Source organism: Colius striatus, chromosome 4 (genome assembly GCF_028858725.1).
Source record: "Colius striatus isolate bColStr4 chromosome 4, bColStr4.1.hap1, whole genome shotgun sequence".
Lineage (NCBI taxonomy): Eukaryota > Metazoa > Chordata > Aves > Coliiformes > Coliidae > Colius > Colius striatus.
Window position 1 is genome coordinate 89,063,300 of NC_084762.1, and position 15,874 is coordinate 89,079,173.

Sequence of the window (15,874 nt, forward strand, 5' to 3'; positions counted from 1 at the left end):
GGCTCAGCCAGAGGTTATAGTCAAAAATCAGAGAAAAACAGGAAGGAAATATATATATTGGTCAAGATGATACAGTTTTTTCATAGATCAGCTTGATATTTGTGAATGACAAAGCACAGGAGTGCTTGGTAAACCACACACAAGCATGCAGAGTGTGTTCCAGTGGAGTCACATGAGCACTTGGCTGGAACATCTGTATCATGTTTACAAGAAAGGAAACTGGGATGCAGAAAACCAGTTACTCTGCAGAAGACTTTAGGAGCAAAATGGACAAAGAGCTGTTCATGAGCTTCAGTGACAGAGGAACAGAGATTTGGTACTTGAAAAAATGGTCAGGGTGATATCTAGCTACTGGGAACAGAAAGTAACAGTCTACAGTGTGAGAGAAACTGTCATTGAAATGCCTTGAGAAAGGTAGAGTAGAGCCTCAGGGATCATTTCCTGGCATGCAGGACTTGAAGCTTGAGGACCTCTTGACCTAGCAGTCTTATACTTAATGAGACTCAGCTCATGGAGAGTGATGCTATGTAACCACAGATGTAAGTGAGATCTCAGTTGCAGTGCCAGCATGCAAGTGGTGTTGAATTTTGTTGCCCTTCTCTTTCTATCCTTCTGCTGGCTCTTGTATCTTATCAAACACAATTTTTGCACTGCTTCAGGGGTTCTCATTTCCCATTTGAGGTGACAAGATTTGATCCCATTTTTAACTGGTCTCTAACACCAACCTCCACTTAACCTTTGGTAGAAGCTCTGGTAGAGCACCCTCATGCTGTCTGCTCCAAAGCTCCAAACACTTTGAGGAGGACTCCATCCATACACAAACCTACTTCATGACTGCTTTCAATCTTTTGTTAAAGCTCACTACTGGGATGCTCACAAAATTTCCCAGTGCACCTGCACAGTCTGGAAGTACCTATTGGTGAATGCCAAATGAGAGACATGTACAGAGTGCAGCACTGACACTCCAGCTAATTCAGGCAGTAGGAGCAGTGTAGCTGTGTTAGACACCTGACACCAAAACGTGGGTGTTGGTTTAGGGGATTGCTGTCCCAGGAACAGCATTGCTAACCTGTCTTGTGTGCTGTGGCTTCAGTATTTGGCAGCATAGATGTGCTCACACATTTCTTTTCTTCTCTATGTGCATCCATGTCCTCCTTCTTCCTTGTAGTTACACATCAAGCTCTGTTTTTTCAGGCTTATTTCACAGGGCTTAGCATTAAGGATATTTAAGCTGTGGCTATCGCTCCTGCCTACTAAACTAACACAAAAGGAAGCCAAACAGTTGATCAGTGGAACAGCCTAGTCAAGCATGAATCATTCTCAGACTTGGTCTTAAGTCAGAGTTGCAGGTTTGATCTTTACTTTTAAAAGCTATGGCCTAGTTTCACTTCAGGTTATGGTCTGTGATCTACAGATGGTCAGAGTGATCAAAATGTCACCTTCTGGCTTTTATATCTTTACATGAATTGAATGAAACCAGGGACAGAAAGGCACAAAACAGCCTTGTTGGAGAGACTGAAATCAGTTCCTACTCCTTAAATGTGCTGATGAAAGAGGGGTGGAGATGTCCCTGAAATCTCAAAGCCATGCAGAAAATAAAAGATAGTTATGACAGCCGGCTATTTCTTCTCTAAACAGCAGATGAGCCTGATGAAAAGTATCTGCTGCCTCAAGCTGTTTTCCTTTTCCCTACATCGACAAGGTGCAGCTGGAAACCAGAGCCCCTGTATTAGTTGCTGTTCATGGTTAAAACAACTGTGGGGCTGGTTCTGCTGGTCCCAAAGTGGGGGAAAAAAATCATTAAAAGAAAAAAAAACACGAAAACCAAAAACCAAATAAAACAGCAACTGTGCAACACCTTCATAGAAACTGCTCACTTGAGGGGAAGACTTATCATGATGGGTCCCTGATCTGGGAGCTGGCAGATCAAATGTTCCTTGGATTGCAGCTGCAACAGCTTTGACCTAGCAGACAATATCACTGTCTAACAGTGGTGGAAGTGAATCCACAGAAATCACCCATGCCAACTCGGTTCTCCCTAGACATTGAGTCCTCTGGCACTCAGTGATTCTCCGAGCACAAGAAGTGGCTGCCTGTGCCAACCATAGAAATGAGAGACCAGCTTCTAGCTGCCATTGGCCCCACAGCCTGCTTGCTTCATGGAAAACATAAAGAGGAAAATAAATCTCCACCACTACAAATTACCACATGGACAAAAGAAAATCAATACACTGTAACTTCACACCATCTCAGTGCCATTAAAAGATCGTTGCAAACCAATCAAAAGGGCATCCATAATTCACTCATGCTCACCTTACTGAATTCATGGCACAGTGCAGAATGTATGTGTCCATAGTCTTGTCCCATCATTTTGCACAATCCTTGTCTTTGAGACGGGAGGAGGGATTTCAGCCAGCAAGGTTCATGTATTGTGTCAGCAGCTCTGACTTCTAGCTCTGTAGAGCCCTGATCACTCTAGTCCTTAACTTTCTTGAAAAAAAAAATGTCATAAAGTTTGTAATTCCTCTAATCCACTGAGCAGAGTGTGCTTAACCTTTTCAGGTTGTTGGATCTGCATTATCATGATTCATTTTTAGGCATACCCCTTTAGCACACAAAGCATGGAAGCACTGTAATGTTAAAAGTCAAAGGGCTGCCTGAAAGAATGACATGATTCTTTGGGGAAGGAAAGCAAGCAAATAAAGATGGATCTTCATGGTTCTTTCACTTTCTCTCATTTAGTCTCCTGGTTTTCAACTTTTTCTGAGGTCCCTCAAATTTCTCACTTCCCTTTTTGACTGTAAGTGAATTGAAGTGAGAGTCTCACTTCCAGGTGTTGGGACGTCAAAGGATCAACCTAAAATCCTGGCATTTGAACCCTCATCACTACAGCTGCCAGCTCTGAGGAATGTGTAGTGGAATCATTACTGACTGAAACCAGTTTTCCATTTCTTTTCAGATAATTTTTAAGTTTCCAGATTGGACCTAGTATAACAATAGTCTCTTTTTTCAAGTGAGTCTATCAGTTGGATATTTTCCCTTTACATCAGAATAATTAAATGTCACCAGAGGAAATCTGATCATGCTATGAATTCAACAATGAACAAGTTCTCTCTGGAGTTTCGAGGAGAGGCAGCCTTTGATTCTGCTTTCATAGAAGGCTCTCACCAATTTCCTCTTTGCCTTCAAACCTGAAGAAGGTGTGTTTACAATGGTGTGTCTTGCAGGGAACCTACCCACTGTTTTTCGTTATCCTCTCTACTTTTAAGGAAGCAGCCTGGCTTAGCAAATCAATGTCTCCTTTGGGTTATTTTGGGAAATATTTATCCAGTACTTCTAATATTATACAGAATAGGAATGGCCACAAGGCACAATTTGAAATAGAAAAGAGTTGGGAAGGGTGGCTACGTATGGGAGAAATCTTTGAATGTCAGTTTATAACTGCTACAAACTGATGCTACAAACTGATCCATCATAAATTCTGTAGTCACATCCCTTCAAGTGGGGCAACAAAAGCGAGGCCTTTGCTTTGAGTGTCTTGGGTGCCAGAATTGCATTTCCCCATGACATGGGCTCTATTACTGTTGATAAAATATGGGGATAACCGAATACTGGTACAGCTTCACCACCAGCTCTGTGTAGGACCATAACTGGTTGTGAGAAGCATCATACAAACCAAAATGGTGATGTTGGCTGTCAAGCCATCATGGTACAGTCTGCTTTACAGCACCTAGTGGTCCTGTTCCAGAAAAGTCCTAAATTATTAGGAGCTCTCTTTTATGGATAGGAAGCAGTCCTCAGATATTCACAGAATCACAGACTGATGGAGGCTGGACAGAACCTTTGGAGTTCATCTGGTATAATCCACCTGTTCCTGCAAGACCACCTAGAGCCAGTTAACCAGGACTGTGTCCAGATTGCTTTTGAATACCTCCAATGCTGGAGATGCCACAATTAAACATTACCTCATTTCTGACTTCTGAAGGATTGATTGAAGCATCTGACACATATTTTATTTTCAAGAAAGTTAACCCAGAACTGCACTACAATTAACAGCTATCAAACCTTCACATTTGGAACCCAGCTCTGGTTTGCAAAGCTGTACCATCCCTGTTTCACATTCAGTCCTTGAGAGGAGAGCATCCTTTGGAAGAACCTGTGAGCTGCCAATGGTTCTATGGGCAAAATTTCCCATCCACTGTCTTTAGTAGCAGTGAGATTTCACCTCAGTCTTCCCAGGCAGTCACTTACAACTTCCCTAAGCCCAGGAAGAAATTGCCTTGTGCTAGGACAGCTTCTGTCTTTGCAAATGTAGAACTGAAAATCTGTTTCCAGCCTTTATTTCCTTGCCCAGTTGTCTCTAAGGTGTCACAAACCCCATTGCCAACTTCCCTCTCTCAGTTTCTGACAAGAAGCTCCTTGAGGGATTTCTGAATGTTGCAGTTTTGAAGGACTAGCAAAAGCCTTCAACTCCACACCACACACATACTCCTATTTCCAGATGGCTTCTTTTGAGACAGACATTTATCTGCACAGACGTGTACAGCTCTCCAGCCCATGCAGTCTCCTCATGCTGAAAACAACACTGAGCTGCACAATGCTGGGAGCTCACCATTTCTTTTTCTACTTGGTTTGCAGCTGAACAGACCCACCCTAATACACATGTTCCCTTTGAATTATGCTCCCAAAGCTGTGGCTTCTGTTGTTCTCAGATGTTGTCTTCCTATTTCATAACTTGTCCCCTTCTCTGTGCTAGTTTGCAGTAGGAGAAACAAGTTGCCATTGATTATAGCAAACTGCACAGAGGAGTCAATATACCTGCACAGTACCAAAGGCAACTTCAGGAAGAAACTCTGGTGTGCCTACACCCTTTTTGTAGCTCTCAGGTATGGCATAATGCAGGGGTGCCCTGGAAATCTGCTAAAGTGAATATTTATTCCACTCTTCTGGATAGTAAATGTCCACACTTCCCACTGTAAATGATGTGGAACCCTGCACTATCAGAGCATCTTTTTTTCTACTACTGTTATTGTTGCTATTCTTAAAAAGAGCTGATTAGGAAGAATTCATGAGGCCAAGGTCACAAGTCTCTGCTGGAGCAACATTCTGCCTGCCCATCAAGTCATGCCTTGGTATCTGGGTGAATCCAGGATACCTGTCCAGCCACAATAGAGTTGTGCTTCTTAAATCATAGTATTGCTTAACTTGATTTCATAATGGATGATCCAGAGAAACTGTGATCAGGACAGTGTGTCTAGAAGACACAGCAGGAAGGAATAAAATTTGTTCTCATCTCTTCTGGAGGTGAGCTGATTTGGCATTAATAAGTAGGAGCAGCACTTAACAGATCTAGCTTTCTCTTTCTCCAATTATTTATTCCCTGTGTGGCTGTGATCAATATTATTCTGTGTCCCATTCAGGGGCAGTTGTTTGTCTCAGTTAACTTAAGACTTCATCCTGCACTTCATTTTTATTTCCAAGGCCGGTGCACAGAGTTCACTGGAGCATTATGGCTTCAGTGCTTTGAGACTACAAAGTCTGTCACTATGCAGGGCCCAGCATGATGAATGGGATCCCTCAGTGCTGCACCAACAGAAATGCTACATTATTAATAAGCAGGTGAACAAGGAGGTATATAGCAGTGCATGTGGATTGAGGTACCAAAAGTGAAAGCACATCTGTTAGTCTCATCTCCACCAGATGGTTCCTTTCAATGTTCAGAGTTACCATCATTTATTTCATCAGTAATTTAGCTCAGGGCTTGCTGAGAAGTGGACACATCCCAGATACAAAAATACCTGAAAACTTTGCCAGGAACATAAATCCAATGAAATTCTTCATCAACACCTTAGAGATTCTCTCAGAGATTTCTTTTGAATGGTATGAACTGGTTAAAATAAGAGAAAACATTTTTTTAACAATGTATGATAAGTCTTTGTAATTACTCTTTCTAGAAAACAAGCTTTGGAACAGAAGGCAAATTACTTCTTGTTCACTAAAAATAGCTTAAAAGCTGATTCTTTTTTCAGGTTAACAAAACAAAAACAACAAAGAGGAAAGTTTTGGTAAGAAGTTGTTAAAAGGCTGAGCACACAATAATTCAAAGTTTCAAAGTCTGAGCAGCTCCTCATGCTCAAAGCTTCAGTGAGGTTTTAAACCACATTTCTTTCTCCTTGGTGTGGATGCTGAGGACACTCATGGCTGGCCAGGGCAGCACCACCAAGCAGGAGCAACAGAAAAGGCTGTTCCCAGTCAGTCAAATGTGTCTTTGCTGATCTACAGACCTTGAAAACTGGGAAGATTTTAACTGAGGTCTAGTATCAAGGCCACATATCCCCATATCTGTCTGAATATTCAGACAGCCTAAAATGTCACTCAGTGTTGTAGAGCTTCAGATTTCAAAAAGAATGTCCAACCTCCTGATCTCCCAAGATAAACATCGTTTTTATTCACTGTCTGTTTGATGAAAAACAAAATTTTTCTTCCCTGCATGCTTATGTCTTCATTTAGCTGTCCCATCTCATTTTCACAGCAGCAGATGCTTGGGCTTTGACTGTGACTGGAGATTGATTTCTAGGAGGCTAAAGCCAAGCTGAAGAGCATTCAATTCCAGCTTGATCCTCTACATTAGGCAGAAGATCATTTGTGATATCCGAGTTCATTACAAACTCTGATCCTGAAGTCTTCAGCAGATGTTTCTTGCAAGCTATAAGAACAAAAGCATTGTGAGATGAATGGATTCAGACTCTTGAGTTCATGATGGGGCTTCAAACCGAGCTTAGAGGAAAGTATGTTTTTGTTCAGACTCAAGACATAACAAGCAAATGATGACAAGGATGAAATTGTGCAGAGGACTTTATACCTATTTTACAGTAGCTTAGACAGAGCTGAAAGAATTCATTTCAAGGTTTAGTTGACATGTATCATTTACCATTTCAAAATTCTCTTTTAGATGTTCAAACCAGTAGTAATAAAATTTGAAATTTGGCCAAAGCCAAAATGCAGCATTTTGAACAGACAGAAACCAATTGCTGCCACTGTCCTTTGCAAGCCTTGAGGTTGCTTGCAGCACTGTTGAAGTTGCATGAGGTTCTCCAACAAAGTGGAATTTGCATGATTTTTTTTACAGGGTTACTCTGCATTCAGGAACCCAACAGCAGCCAGAACTCAGTTTTTGTTCCTTTCCTATGCAGCATCTCTTTCTCCCTGTGTTTATAATGGAATCTGTCAATGTAGTTGTAACACCTTAAGAACCTCAGACACCCAAAAGCCAACCCACCAAGGACTGATGATGATGAGGGGAATTGCTTGAGCAGCTGGAATTCAGAGTGCTATGGTTTCCTCCTTAGTGCACAGGCAAGCTTAATTCTTCCTACAGAGAAATGAATTCTGCCTGCTGTAGCCATGGCTCTTGGCCACCTAAACTGGTCATTTCTCTTTTAAGGTAAAAATATGTCTTTTTCTTTGGTTATGAAACATGCAAGAAAAGTTAAAAGCCTGGAGGCTGTGATGGCGTTTTTTTTCTGCTTGGGGGTTTACCATTCCAGATGTGTGATCCCAGTGAGGACACTTTCCTGGAGCAAGGGTCAGGCATCTTGATGTAGTATCCAAAGGGCACTGCAAACCCGCTTTTCCAATTGCACAGTGAAAAAAAGCTAAAAAGAAAAAAGGTTTAGTCCATTTGGGAGAACCTGCTTTCAGGTTGCCTTGGAAAGGACCATTTTCTGTCAATGCCACAATGTGAAGTCTGGGAAATTATAATCCCTTGCAGGATAGAGGCTTTGGACAGTGCAAGAACCAGAGTCCACTCCAAGACTTTGCTATTGCTTGCAGAGGAGCATGCTGCAGCCTCCAGCTCATCAAACTCTTGCAGCCTGTATTTGAGTCCCACCAACCTGAGAGATTTCAATGTGTTAAAATGTCTTCCTGGGATTTTTTTTTTGTTTGTTTCTTGAGGTCCTGGAGACACTGTGAATACATCAGAGTTCTGCACAGGGGCCTGATAGTGGACATAGGAGGATTTACTACAGGAAAAAGAGCTAAAGGACAGAGTTGCAGATGAAGATCCATTTTGCCACGTTACTGCCTACTTTCAGGCCAAATTACAGCTGGCCAGCTCATACCTTGATGCAATCTGTCCTTAAAAGAACGATCTGCCAAAGAAAGACTGAACATATCTAGCCTTGGAGATAGAGTTCCCAGCAATTCATCATGGAGGCAAGTGACAGAGCAGTTTAAAGTTGTTCTCAGTGCAGCCTCTTCACCTGTAGCTGACCTTTCTGCTTGAAAAGAGACTTAATTCTTTTAGACTCTCCAGAACTCATTCTTGGGAGGCATCTCAATGCACTAAAAGGGAAAATGCCTGCACCACGAGATATTTTTGCTCTAACCAGGAAGCTACAAGGGCATTAATTTCAATGCATTAGCGAGACGTTACGTATTTGTGCACATTGGAGAGAAGCCCATGTTCCTCCTCACTGCCCCGGCTGCCTTTTGGCATTTCCATCTGCAGCATAGCTATACTGGACCAGAAATGTGAGTCGCTGCTACTGGAGACTGACAGATAGAAGGGAAGGAGGTCTGGGAGGCTGAATCTGGAATTCCCAGGTGTTACTCCAGTAGTTCACAGCATGGCAGGGAGCCACTTGCTTGATCCACACTTTCCAATGTTTGCCCTTAAAGCACCTAGGCAAAAACTGTATTAACTACCAGAACTGATTGAAAGCTAAGAGCAAGGATGACTTAGCCAAATCAGAAGGCTTCATTCAGATCACAGAATCAGAATCACAGCTACCTCCCTGGGCAGCCCATTCCAGTGTCCAACAACCCTCTCAGTGAAAGAGTTCTTCCTTATCTCCAATTTAAACCTCCCCTGTTGCAAGTTGAGATGAAGCCATTTCCTCTCCTCCTATCACTCGTTTTACTTGGGAGTTACTGCACATTTTAATTGTTATTACTGGGGAGAAGAGACTGATCCCCAACTCACGACAACCTCTTTTCAGGTAGTTGCAGGGAGTGATCATGTCTCCCTTCAGCCTCCTCTTCTCCATAATAGAGAAAACGATTCCAGATCTTTGGAATACCTCTGTATTTCCCCAACAAATTTCCATCAAACTTGAAAGAGCAAACAATTAAATTTAGTTGGAAATTTTCGTTGTGGATTTCAGTGTCTAGACTGGGATTTGTCATGCTTGAAAGCCACAATGCTTACTGATCCATGCTTTAACTTCCCAACCTTCAAACAGGAATGATGTGGCAATAATTAGCATCTGGAAAGCACTTCAGATACTCATACAATGCATTCCCTAGAGTCAACTACCTACAATCAATGGGTTATAATGGCCTCATGTTATCACAATAATTAAATACTTCCACCTCTCACTTAACCAATGTTTACAGTGCACTATTGAGATAGAGGAAATCTTAATTTAGCAGGTTGACAGATCACACATGTCAAAGAAAAATAAATACAGTATTCAGAATATCCCTATAACATGCAAACCCCCCTCATGTGCTTCTGAGCAGGGATGTGCTGCCATTCAGTGAGACCTGGACAGACTGGAGAGTTGGGCAGAGAGAAATCTAATTAAATTCAACAAGGGCAAGTGTAGAGTCTTCATCTGGGAAAGAACAACCCCATGTACCAGTACAGGCTGGGGAATGAACTTGTAGAGACTAGTGTAGGGGAAAAGGACCTGAATGTCTTGGTGGGCAGCAGGATGAGCATGAGCCAGCAATGTGCCCTCATGGCCATGAAGGCCAATGGCATCCTGGGTTGTATTAGAAGGGCTGTGGGCAGTAGTTTGAGAGAGCTTCTCCTCCCTCTCTACTCTGTCCTCGTGAGACCACATCTGTAGTGTGTTCGGTTCTCAGCCCTTCAGTTCAAGAAGGACAGGGAGCTGATGGAGAGAGTTCAGTGCAGAGCCACAGACAAGATTGAGTGGAGCATCTCCCTTATGATGAAAGGCTGAGGGAGCTGGGGCTCTTTAGCTTGGAGGAAACAAATACATAAAGGGTGGGTGTCAGGAGGATGGAGCCAGGCTGTTCTCAAAGATGTCCAGTGATAGGACACAGGGCAATGGGTACAAGCTGGAACATAAGAGGTTCCAAAAAAATACAAGGAAGAATTTCTTCCCTGTGAGGGTGAGGGAGCACTGAAACAGGCGGCCCAGATGGGTTGTTGAGTCTCCTTCTCTGGAGACATTAAAAACCCACCTCTATGAGTTCCTGTTTGACCTACTCTAGGTGATCCTGCTCTTGCAGGGGGTTTGGACTCTTTTGAGGTCCCTTCCAACCATTAAGATTCCATGATTCTGTGAAGTATTAGGCATCTTAGACTGCTTAATTTGAGGACTGCAGGAGTCTACCCTGAAGCTCAAAGAATTGCACTTCTGGTATTGCACTTCTGTTAATAGGCAGCGATTTAATCTACTCTTGCATCAAATATCACAGTCTGCAGTGTTTAGATCAAGACAGCTGATAGAGGCATTTTGTAAATAAAGATATTTAAGATTTCATGAAAAAAAAAAAGATTTCTAGCATTTTCTGTCTGAATGTCTGAGTTCAGTTCTGCCTCCCTTTTCCTTCCTCCTGCAACCTGGGAATGAAAGGATAAATCTGGAGCAGGCAGGCCTATAGCGCAGCTATATATACATGTATTCCTTTTACTATAAGCAAACACACAGTCTAGAACCATAATCACAAATGTTATCTCACCAAAAGCTGAACTTCTGTTGACCTACCCCTGTGTTTTCTGTACTTGAAAGAAAACAGAGACTGAAATAAGATGGAGCTGAATAAGACAAGGCGTTCTGTGCATAGCATGGCGCAAAGGGCGTCTCCAATGCGATCACCGGGAACCAAGTGGGACGGTGTTATTTCCAACCCATTCTGAGTCATACAACCTATCCCTCAGAGAATTTACTGCAACATAAGTAAGAGCAGACGGACCATTCTGTGTTTAGAAAACATGATCCGTTTGATGCATCTTCAGAGTAATACTGAATAATAGAAGATACTGTGTGTCATCATATATTTTTTATGATGCAGCACTACAACACAGGTCAAATAGAAGCATTCACTCTTAAAAACATGTAAAACTGTAGGAAATCGGTGAGGAACTTTGCTTTGACTTCTGTGGACTTTGCTAGAAAAAGGTGCTCATATCCTTATTTGCTCAGAGTCCTTTAAATTTGGCATCTGATACCATTTTCTGGTCTTGAGATGAAGAAAGCAGCCTTTTCTGGCAGTTTCTGAATGAAAAAAAATGAAAAGTACTTCTGCTGTCCATTTGTTTCTATTCCTTCGTGTTACTCTAATGTATAAAATTACTCATAAGCATCCACAGAGAAATTATAGTTCAACGTCAAGTAACTACAAAGATCTCTTTATTAGGTCTGATCTGAAAGCCACCTAATAATTCCTACTGGATTTTCCCATCACACGCCTGACAAAAGTTTCACTGAAACCTACAGTAAACTTGGTGCAGTGTCAACAGGAACAAATTTTAGTAGTGTGTGGCAGAGACCCTTTGGACTTTTGTAAGATACCCTTGCCCTAATCTTGTGATCCATTCATTAAATCTCTACTTTTGGTTCAGGTGGGTAAACCATAGAAGCATAGAATCATAAAATGGTAGGGTTGGAAGGGACCTTTAGAGATCATCCAGTCCAACCCCCTGCAGGAGCAGGTTCACCTAGATCAAGTCACACAGGAACATGTCCAGGCTGGTCTTGAAGACCTCCAAGGAAGGAGCCTCCACACCCTCCCTGGGCAGCCTGTGTCAGTGCTCTGAAAACCACTTTGCCATCAATAAACATGAGCCAAACTCTGCCTGATGTGAGTAACCACATCAGCAGATAGCTTCTCATTGGCTTAAAGGGACACCAGAAGAAGGGCAAAAGATATAAAGACTTCTACTTGGACAATATCCCCTATATCTGTGCACTATGGGTGATTTGAGAAGCATTAGTGTTTTGTTTTGATCTTGTAATTAGGAAGATTGTGCTTCATTATCCTGCTGCAGCTCCCACTGAGACATGGTCCTGGTTATCTTTCTGAAAGAAAAATTCCATAGAGAGTATCCAATTTCATGAAATGATTACAAAAGCTTTGGAAGATTTTCCATCTCTTTTTTTCAAGACATTATTTAAAGGAAGGAGAAAAAAACCCAACCCCAAAACGAAACCACAAGCATTTATTCCTAGGGAGTATTTATATTCAGGGAGTGATAGAGGGATGCACTTCAGAGAAGGTAGTTCATTTCCAGTAGAATTGAATCCTTGGAATATTGGAGGGGAAAGAGAAATTTTGGTGGTTTGATTTTCCCCCTTCTTTGCAGAATAGCTCTCATTAGAAAGGTGAAAAAAACCAGTCCATATTAATTAACTAATATAAATGTGAATGGGAAGGAGAAGGTTGGGTCATTGTTTTTTTTCTCCCAAAAGATCTTGTTCTATATACTGCACAGAAATAGGCAGTTTTTGGTATAAGAAGCCTCTAGGAATTGCATCCAAAAAAACTCCATCTCTTTCTTCTTCTCCTCACCTCATCTGCCAGTATTCTGCCCTTCCTTGAACAATCAGAGCCTCTCCTTGTACAAAACATATGTTTGTAGCTAATAAGGTGATGTTGCCAATGATACATATAATCTTATGTTCTGTGTGCATATGTTAACTACAGAATTCATATTGAGTATTCTTATATTCAGAAGGAAAAAGGTCTTTCCTATATTTATGCTAATTAACATAACATACTCTACCCAGAATCCATCATATTCTGCTAAGCTCTGCCAGAGAAAATGTATTAATAGCTGAACTGTTGCAACCCTTTATTAATATCAGCATTTCAAGCTTTTTAAGGCTTACCAAGAAGCCAGGATTTTTGTCCTCATTCTTTAAATCTCTATAACTGAGTAATCAGAGATAATGAAAAACTGCTCCAGGGGAAACAGCTTGGGTGTAAAGGCAAACAGTATTTAACTCCACATTGGATTCTATCTTGTAGCTGTTGGGCATGTCTCTAGGTCCTGCCTTAAAAGATGACCTAATTGTGCTTCATCAGCTCCCAAACCTTTATGAAAGAAGAATTCCTAAAGACAGTGAATACTTCCAAGAATTGCTTGATGGGACAGAAAACTGTATATGCAAAGTGGAGGCAGGCCTGCAGGTTGCATGGTGTTGGCTGTCTGTCACAGAATGACAGAATCACTGAATGGTAGGGGTTGGAAAGGACCTCAAGAGATCATCAAGTCCAATCCTCCTGCTAAAGTAGGCTCACAAAACTCTGTGTTGTGTCCAGGTTTAGGAGGAATAAAAAATCAAACATACAAACATCCAGAGGCCTTGAATAAAAACCATAGAAGCACACTGGATTCTTTTCTCCAGGTAGATGAACAAGAAAACTACAGGTTTATAAATAAGATATCACTTCAGCTCCAACTCACAGGAACATCATGTGCTTCCTCATCCCAGATGATACAATACCTACACCTTCAATCCTTGTTGTGCAGGCTTGGAAAGGCTCATCAAATAGGATCATCTCCCAGAGAGTCCAAAGAGGATGATATCTGTCTCTTTGGAAAGCTCTCTCTGACACTGGTTTCTTCTCACTACAACTCACTGCATCCTTCTCCTTCCCCTCACCTAAGCTTCACTCTTATTACTCTTATGTTTTAAACAGCTTCTCTGCCTCCCTCACTGTTTTTCTTTGAAGTCTCACCTTCTTATTAGCTGGTCTTCTCTGAACTGTGTGCCTGGACTTAGGATGTGATTTTTGCAGTGAAATGGAAAGCAGAGAGAAGGGTAACACACCATGTGTGATCAACACATTGTCTAACATGTCATGTACCCTTTCTATCTGGGGATTCTCCTCTGATGAATATTTTTAGCAAAGGAATTGCTTTGCCTGCATACCAAAAGGATTTATTCTTCATGGGTTCTTGGGTACAGACACAAGTGTGGTTATTATAAATCTCCAATAATTACCACTGTTTAAAAACCCACCACTTTCCAAGCCACATTAGGAAAACATGGAAACACGGAGAGAAGAAGAAAGGAGAAGGAGGTGCATTAGAATTTGTACAAGAACAGGTGTTTGGCTATAGAGCAGAAAGGCAAACAATATGAGACAACTGCAAAACATCATGGTATGTGAGCTAATGCCTCTGTACTGGCAAAAGAAATCATTGTGGCAGGGTCTCTGGATGAGCACCACATCAAATCAACCACTTTAGGTAGAAGTTTCATCAGTTGGTTACACTGATGAAGAACATGGAAAGATAGTAATAACCACATAGCTCCATTTGGCACAGTTTATACAAGCCAGTTCCTGAAACAGTAGTCCTAGAAAACAAAACCCCTACATCTGATGGATAACACCAGAGCAGACAAATGCTTTTGTTTCCCAAGCCCTAAGATGAGGGCTATGAGATACTGTGAAACACAGGCAGACCAACCTGCCCCATTACTAGGTATAAAAAGGCTTTCACATATTCTTTGGTTGAAAATCAGTTGCTGTATAACTTACATCCAAAGACATATAAAAGAAGGAGTGACAGGAGAGTGGTGCTTTAATAACACAAATTCTCTTAAGTCACACTTCAAGGTCACTGTCTCCATCTCAGCTGTGACCTGATGACCTCTACTACAGATTTGAGGTGCTCAAATCTTTAGCACAAATAACAGTGTTACTTAATTCTTAAACATGTGACTTTTCACAAGTTTCATAGGGTTGGGGGGCAAGACAAGAGAGACAATGAGTCAATAGTTGACCTAGAAATTAAAGCCAGCACTCAAATGAATCTTCACATTTTTCTGCATCCTCATGATACAGTTTAGGAAGAAGAGTATCTTCTAGAATTTAAATTTCTTCTACTTCAGTCTAATGATTTCCTGATTGGCCCCATCAGGGATTCAGACTTCCTAGTAGCTTATATATAGTAGCAATAAACCAATAAATATGTTTTGATTACTGCAGTGGTGCTCAGCTATACTTCCTGATATAGAAACAAAGAGGAGGTGCTGTCTAGGATCATCTTGAGATGGTAAAGGAAGGGCTTAGGAATTGAGAACCAAAGTGGTAAGAGTCCTGTGACTAATGAAAGGGAAAGCTTTTTGCAGTCAGCAGACTAAAGGTAGATGAAGATGACTTTGAACATCTCAGAGCAGCTGCAAATGGCTTTATGCAGGGCCTTGCACATGTGGAACCATAACTAAAGGGTCTGGGAGAGACACGCTGGAGGTTGCATTGGATCTCATGTCATTTGGGAGTAACTTGAATTGGTACAACTTGTCTCCTGGCAAGCCATGAAATGTGTTGCAAGTCCCTGAGCTCTTGGCAGCATTCTCTGACCTGCAGGGAGCAAACCTGAAGCCCCACAAAAGCCTGTCCAGAAAGAGCTGAGAAGGAATCTGAGTCTGTTGTGAGAGTTATTGAGTAGAGAGTCTTGATTCAAATGATGTGGCATTTGATCCCTGAACAGGAAACCTTGGCAATGTTTAGAGGAAAATATGAGTCAGGCTTTCTCTTGCAATACAAAAGAGACAGGGGCCACATCAGGAGAACTATATACTGCTATTAATTAACAAGGAAGCAAACAGAAATATTGCTGCATTGTGAGATCCAGCCACTAAGCATGAAGAGGAAGATAGAAGAGCGTTGCTTTGCTGCCCACTAGCTTAGCCCTATATGTCACTGGGTTAAATCCATCCCTAGTTTTACACAACTGTGCTCATTGGAGTCAACAGCAGAAGGAAATTTAGTCTTTCCCTTCTCTAGAAGCAAGCTGTGATGTCCAAGTTCAAATACCTACTTTATAAAGCAAAACTGCAGATCACAGAGGTGCCGTGTTATTAAAGCAGGTGAGTTAATTAAA